Here is a 7,897-nt window from a genome sequence, read left to right as displayed (position 1 = left end):
GGGGCTGGCCCCGTTGTCGAGTGGTTAAGTTCACCAGCTCCACTTTGGTGGCCCAGGTTTTCACTGGTTCAGATCCTGGGCTTGGACATGGCACCACTCATCAGGCCATGCTGAGGCAGTGTCCCACATGCCACAACTAGAAGGACCCACAATTAAATATATATATATATATACACAACTAAGTACTGGGGGCATTTGGGGAGAAAAAGCAGAAAAAAAAATATTGGCAACAATTGTTAGCTCAGGTGCCAATCTTTTAAAAAAAAAGTTTTCTGCTTCTTCCTCTCTTCTCTTTCTGAGGCCTCTTTAATGCAAATTTTGGTACACTTGATATGGTCCCATAAGTGTCTTAAGCTATCTTCACTCTTTTCATTCTTTTTTCTTTTTGCTGCTCTGAGTGGTTAAGTTCCACTGCCTTGTCTTCAAGTTCACTGATACTTTCTTCTGCTTCACCTAGTCTACTGTTGAAACCTTCTATTGTATTTTTCAGTTCAGTTATTGTATTCTTCAGCTGTATGACTTCTATTTGGTACTTTTCTGTATTTTCTCTTTGTTGAAATTCTCACTTTGTTCATCCATTCTCCTCCCAAGCTCAGTGAGCATCTTTATAATAATTATTTTGAACTCTTTATCAGGTAAATCACTTATCTTTTTTTCATTAAGATCTTTTTCTGAAATTTTATCTTGTTCTTTCATTTCAAACATATTTCTTTCTTTTTTCATTTTCCTTGACTCTCTCTGTTGGTTTCTATGCATTAAATAAAACAACCACCTACCCAGTCTTTAAGAAGTAGCCGCAGGTAGAAGATGAACCTTATCCTTCAGCCCTGCCCTAGCTCTTGATTGTCTCTCAAACCTTGTGATTGTTCAAGCAGCCTACTTTATTTTTAGTAGCTCCAGTACTTGAGGGTGTGCCCAGAGCTGTCAGTGTCCCAGAGGGGAGGATCTCAGTCAGTACCTGATTCAGGCTGACTGGAAGCCAGACTCTCAGGCAGCAGCCTTTAAAGTATGCAAGTATATACAATCCTGTGGGACCACAAGCATAAGCCCCACTCGTGATCAGAGCCAGGTAATCTAGAGGTGTCACCTGGGCAGCAGCTGTAAAGATGGGGCGTCAGACTAGTATACAAGTTCCTTTCCAGGAGATACCAGTGAGCGACCTGGAGGAAGGCAGAGGGAGAGCACAGAAAGGATGTCCACTGGTCTCTGTCCCCAGAGAGCACCTCAGTAGGCCTCTAGATGTGTGCCACACCAGAATCCTGCCCCTCAGGCTGAAGATCCAGGGAAAGTAAATAGGCTTCTTCACAGAAAGACAGATGTGTTTCATTCTGCTGTCTGCACTGTGCCCTGGGGGTTTCTCTCCAATTGTTACAGTCCCATGGGACCCAGGAATGCAGGCCCCACTGGCCACGAGAGCCAGGCAATCAAGTGGTGTCCCTGAGCAGCAGCCACAGAAACCAGAGCCCCAGACTAGTGTAAAAGATCCCTTCTGAGAGATACCAGCAAGTGGAGCAAGGCAGAAGAAGAACAAAAAGATGGTGCCTGCTGGCCTCCATGTTTGGAGAGTATTTCAGTAGACCCCTAGATGTATGTTAAATTAGGTGTCTGCCCCTCAGGCCAGCGCTTTAAGGTAAAGAAATAAGGCTCTTTCATAGAAAGTCTAGGTGCTTTTCAGTCGACTGCCTCTGTTCTGGGCCCTGGGGTGGATGAATCCACATACGCTAGTCCTTTAAGAATTATTTCTTAGTTTGCTATAGCCTTGTGGGTCACGTGGATGCAAGCCCCATTGGCTTTCAAAGCTAGATGTTTTGGGGGTTCATCTCTCAGGTGCAGGTCTTGAAAGTTGGGGTGGCAGATGTGGAGTTCAAACCATTTGCTTCTCAGGGAGAAACTCAGGGTTTTGAGCTCCCCCTTGATTCTGAGTAGCTGCATCAGAGGTGGGTTTTATGGCGAGGTTGCATCTCATCCTCTCCTACCTGCTTCGATGTGGGTTTTTTTCCCATTTGCCCAATGTGTGGGAGTCACTCAATATCCTCACTCAGAGGATATTGTAGCATATGTAGCTGCAGATTCAGTGTGCACGTGGGAGGAGGTGAGTTCAGGGACCTCCTACATCACCGTCTTGAACTGGAATCCAGACGTATCTTTTTGGGGTCCACAATTCAACCCCCTCCATCTGTCCTCTGGCCTCCTTTCTCTATAATGAGAAGTCGGTAGTCATTCAAGTTGTTCTCCTACATGTAATTTGTCATTTTTCTCTTACTGCTTTCAAGCTTTTCTTTTTATCTTTGGTTTCAGCCATTGACCTTATGTGCCTAGGCATGGTTTTCTTAATATCTGTTCTGCTTAAGATCTGCTGACTTTGAATCCATAAATTTATATCTTTCACTGGATTTCTGGCAATCTCAGTTATTTCCGCACATTTTTTTCTGCCCTGTATCTTTCTCCTCCTGGATATTGTCCCACAGGTCCCTGAGTCTCTGTTCATTTTCCCCCCATCTTTTTTACTCCTTCTGCAGAAGAAAGGTAATTTCTTTTCCTGACAACTCTTTCACCCGCATTGTGCTGTAAACCCCATCCAGTGAATTTTTTTATTTCAGATATTTATTTTCAATTCTAGAATTTCTAGCTGACAGATATGTATGTCTGCGTATATATGGCTTCTATTTCTCTGCTGTGATCTCCTAACTTTTCATTCATTGTAAATCTATTTTCCTTTATATCATTGAGTATAGTTGTAATAAACTCTTTAAAATCCTGTCTGCAGATTTGAACATCTAGGTCATCTCAGAATTGGTCTCCATGGACTATCTTTTCTCTGTAGAGTGGGTCACATTTCCCTGTTTCTTTGTATGTTGAGTGATTTGCGGCTGTTCTGAAGGTTGTGTTGTACAGACTGGATTCTGTTATATTCCTCTGGAGAGTAGTCTTGTTCTTCTTGTTGTTTTTAAGCAGGCAATTGATTTCATTGGATTCACACTGTAAACTCCATCTCCTGGGCATCTGCTCAAATCTGAGTTCAGTTCTTTTATTCTTACCTGGACTTCAGTCAGGCCTGTGTGTAGTTCAGCAGTCAGCTCGACTTTGGGCAGAGTTTACACACACAAGCTGGGGCTTTTTCTCTCTCACTCTCTCCTTTCTGGGATATCCCTCCTCATTTTACAGCATCATAATTGTCCTGAAATTTGTTCTCTGGCTTTTAAGGCCAGAAAGACTGAGAATTTTCTTTCAGAGTTTTAGCTGCCTTGCACAGCACCAACTGCACCCTACCCTCAGGTTAAAAGCCCCCAAAATTAGAAACTCACCTTGTGCTATTCTCTTCTTTCAAGTTTTTTTTTTTTTTTTTTTTTGAGTAAGATTAGCTATGAGCTAACATCTGCTGCCAAGCCTCCTCTTTTTTGCTGAGGAAGATTGGCCCTGAGCTAACATCCATGCCCATCTTCCTCCACTTTATATGTGGGGCACCTACCACAGCATGGCTTGCCAAGTAGTGCCATGTCCGCACTTGGGATCCGAACCGGTGAACCCCAGGCTGCCAAAGCTGAACATGCAAACTTAACTGCTATGCCACCGGGCTGGCCCCTCTTCTTTCAAGTTTTAACTCCTCTCTAGTATATACTCAGTTTTATTTCCTCTCCAGTGTCTTCAGATAGTTGTTCATTGTTCTGTTTTTGTTTTTGTTTTGCACTTGGTCCAGAATGTATAGTTGGTATTTGTGGGAACATCAGATTTACTCTTTACTCAGCCAAACCAGAAAATACCCCAGTTTTCTTCTCCTCCATCAGCTGGTTGTAGAGAACCTCCTTCCCCCAGTGAAGCCATAGGTATCAGCTGAAGGAGAGCGTCAATGGGGCTCAAAACTGGAAACCTGTTAAGTCACTCAATAAATTGGGTTGGAGCAATATTTCCAAGTGCAGTCTCTAAAACAGAAGAGGCCTGCCAAGCAAGGTGCTTCTTTCTCAGTGTTAGGAATTGCAAGGTGCAATAATAATTCCTATATCCTAATGGGGATGTCCTGGCATGACATGCCCCAGATCATTGAGTGCTTCAAAACTGGCATAACAAGATTTTTATCTCCAACCTCTGGAGCGCATGGTCTTACTGGGGCATCTAGAGTAATCGGCACTTCTTGCTCATCAGGTCCATTTAGTATTATTTATCCATATAATGGGCCAATGTGATATTACATGGAAGGTCCAGAAAATCAAGGTCCATTTGGACAGAGACCAGGAGTTAACAGGAAGGCGCTGAGGCAAGACTGTGAATGTATGCTGTTGTCCATCCCATGTAAATGCACATTGCTTCTGATCTTCCTTTCTGATGGGTGTTGAAAGAAACACATTCATTAGCTCGATAGGCACATGCTATGTAAGAAAGGCTATGCTGCTTCCTTCTGGTATAGATACCACATACAGCATAGCCGTTGCAGTGCGGGTACCACTTAGTTAAGTTTGCAGCAGTCCACTGTCATCTACCATAGTCCATGTGGTTTTTGTAGGGACCAGACTGGTAAATTAAAATGAGATGTAATGGGCACTACCACCCTTGCATCCTGTAAGTTTCTGAGGTTAGCACACCATTCCACCAAGTAGCAGTACTGTTTGTGATATAGTATCTTAGCCAGATTTGGGGGCCGAGGGTAGTGGTTCAGGGGGGCTTTCATTTGGCCATTCCTACTACAATAGTCCTTATTCCACAGGTCAAGGAACTAATGTGAGGGTTCTCCCAGATGCTAAGTATATACAACCTGATTACGCATTTGGGTACCAAGGAAATGATTACCAGCTATATCTGTGAAGACTTTGGACCCACCGTAAGAAAGACCTGGGTCTTTCTACATCTATTACCTGACCTCCAGAACCCTACTCTAATTATGAGTCTTCGATATGCTTTAGTTTTGGATCCCCTTTTAATCCCTTCCTTAGCACTCTGTCATGGTAGTCCCAGTATAGTATCTCATTTAATGTGGGCATCATTTTTTCCAAATATCTAAACACTCTTCTGCTATGAGGCTGGGTTCCAGTCAGGGTATTAAATATTGAGCCCTGGAAGAGTAACCCCATATCAGCCAACACTCCTTTAACTAGACTAGTGTCCCACCACCCCAAACCCTGGCTCAGCGTCCTCAAGGTGCATTTGGAAGCAAGCACTCCTGGTTCTTGCTGGTACGTATTAGCCTGGTCCTGTGGCTCCTTTGGTGAGTAATCCTTTTGCACGCTTAGCAGGCCAGCACTTCCCCAGGTGGGTCATGCTGAGACTTAACCACTGCTTATTGGCCTAGTTGTCCAGGAGGGGCTGTGGGAGGTCTTGAGGAAGGCAGATGTAGTTTTGCAGGACATCTGCCTCAGTTGAGGCTTCTGGATAGTTTCTACAAGGAGGGGGTGCTGTTGTCCTCTAGCATCGGGGAGTGGTTCACTTTCACGAGCCCAGAAAGTTCAAAGGGATCTAAGGGCTAAATGTTCTCAAGCGCGTCTTCCCAGATATCCGCATCCCAAGTCTCAGAGTCCCACTCCTTCCCTATCAGGGGCCTGACTTCGGTGTAGGAAACTGACTGAGGCTGCGAGGTTAGCCATCACTCAAGTTGTACTATTCTTACAATAGAGTCCTGTGCCTGGTCTTTAGCACAATTACCTTCCAGCTACGGAACCTGACAGTATTTTTTAAAGCTGCTAGAAAGGCCTTCTGGCTTTTACATCTTGCCTTAAATTGGTAACATCTGCCCTGAGCTTGTCATTTTTCTTTTTTTTTTTTCAAGGAAGATTATCCCTGAGCTAACATCTGCTGCCAATCCTCCTCTTTTTTTTTTTTTTTTTTTTTTGCTGAGGAAGACTGGCCCTGAGCTAACATCTGTGCCCATCTTCCTCTACTTTACATGTGGGACACCTGCCACAACGTGGCTTGACAAGTAGAGTGTAGGTCCACATCTGGAATCTGAACTGGCGAACCCCGGGCCTCCAAAGCATAGCGTGCAAACTTAACCTCTGCTCCACCAGGCAGGCTGGGCCTGTCATTTTCTCTCTTCTGTGCATCAGTAGCGTCCAGCAACAATAAACTAATTCTGTAGTCCTTTAAATTATTGTCTCCTCTGTATTGCATAAGCCAATGCGACCCCTTTCAGCTAGGTCTGATTCCAGTTTACCACAGGTACACGTTTTAGTAATGGCAATGCTAGAGTGTACCAGTTGCTAACAACGCTACTTACTGGAAGTAATGGTGTCTTTGTTGCCATCTGGTCAGCAAGTGATTGAATTCCAAAATCTCATCCTTAAGGTCTATTTCCTACAAGCACTACTGGTTCCAAATGTCTTAGGTCGGGTTCTTCAGAAGCAGACTATGAAATGGGAATTCGTGTGCAAGTAATCTACTTAGGAAATGCTCCCAGGAAAAACTGGACAATGAAGAGGACACGCAGGCTAGGGGAGGGGAAAGCGAAGCAGGGTGCGACCTCGCCGGCCCGTGGAGGGCAGCTTCAGCCTGGCCCCCGGGGAACTTCAGAATCTAAGTTTCGCCTGAGTCTGTCCTGGCTTGTTGCAAGGGAGCGGGGCTTTCATACTCCCACACCAGCCAGTCGCTGGCGAGGACCTGCCTCAGGGTGGGCAGATGCAAATTCCCAGGCACTCCTGACTCTCTGCCTGTGGGCACACTGGCTCCAGTAGCTCGAGAGCTGGCCTTTGAAGAGAGTCTCGGGTGTGGACTGTTAGAAGCAAATGACCCAGACGCTGGGAGAGAGGCAAACAGAAAGCTTGCAGGGGGGATCTGGGTGGGGCACCAACGGCATCCACCACAAGCACCTTCCCTTTCCTTCCCTCCCCAGTTCCCTTGTCACTCCCCCCACCCTGGAGGAACCAGATGGAAACTTGGGAGTGCGGAGGAGGAAGAGAGCAAAGTAGCAGAAGTGATGAAAAAGCAAACTATATTGGGATAGGCTAGGTTGTACTGTAGTAACAAACAACCTTAAAATCTCAGCGGCTTGTCACAGTCAAGTGTATGTTTTGCTTATGCCTCATATCCATGTGAACTGACAGAGGGCTGTGCACCCCAAGGTCACTAGGGACTAAAGTTGTTAGAGGATCAACCATCTTGTTCTGCACTTTCCTTTCTTTCTTTTTTTTGTTGAGGAAGATTTGCCCTGAACTGACATCTGTTGCCAGTTTTCCTTTTTTTTCGCTTGAGGAAGATTAGCCCTGAGCTCACATCTCTGCCAATCTTCCTCTATTTTGTATGTGGGCTGCCTCCACAGCATGGCTGATGAGTGGAGTAGGTCCACGCCTGGGTATGAACCCACAAACCTGGGCCACCAAAGTGGAGCACACGGAACTTTAACCATTCGGCCATGGGGCCAGCCCCTGTTCTGCACCATCTTGAATACACAGCTTCCCCAATTGTTTTAAGGGGAGGATTATGCATGGGCTTCAGCACAGGTATGACAGTCACATGTCGTTGGGCAGAATGAGTCACAAGGCGCTGCCTAACTGCAGGGGTCGAGAAATGTAGGGGCTGGATGAAATGGTGCAGTTGGGGAGTATCATCCCAACCAGGCCAGGCTTTTCAGTCTTTTTCACTACAAGCTTCTAAGTCTAGTTCAGGCTTGAGCTGAATGAGAAAAAGTTTTAAATCAAATGAGAAAGTAAACTTGGTAACTAGACTTGACCAAATAATTTTAGGAAAGCTATGAGATTTGCCAGAGACTTTATCACCAAGGCAGGGGAAAAAGATTTTACCTGGCACGAAGGATAGGTAGTTGTGTGAAACAATAAAGTTCCTGACCACAAACCTGAAAATAACCAAAGTGCCTAACTGTACAGTAGCAGTTAAATAGATTAGGTACGTTGACAAATGGGTAGATTATTTAGCCATTTAAAACCATGTTTCCAGGGGCTGGCCCGGTGGCGCAGCA

This window comes from Equus caballus, chromosome 14 (genome assembly GCF_041296265.1).
Source record: "Equus caballus isolate H_3958 breed thoroughbred chromosome 14, TB-T2T, whole genome shotgun sequence".
NCBI classification, from domain to species: domain Eukaryota; kingdom Metazoa; phylum Chordata; class Mammalia; order Perissodactyla; family Equidae; genus Equus; species Equus caballus.
This window is presented reverse-complemented; position numbering follows the sequence as displayed.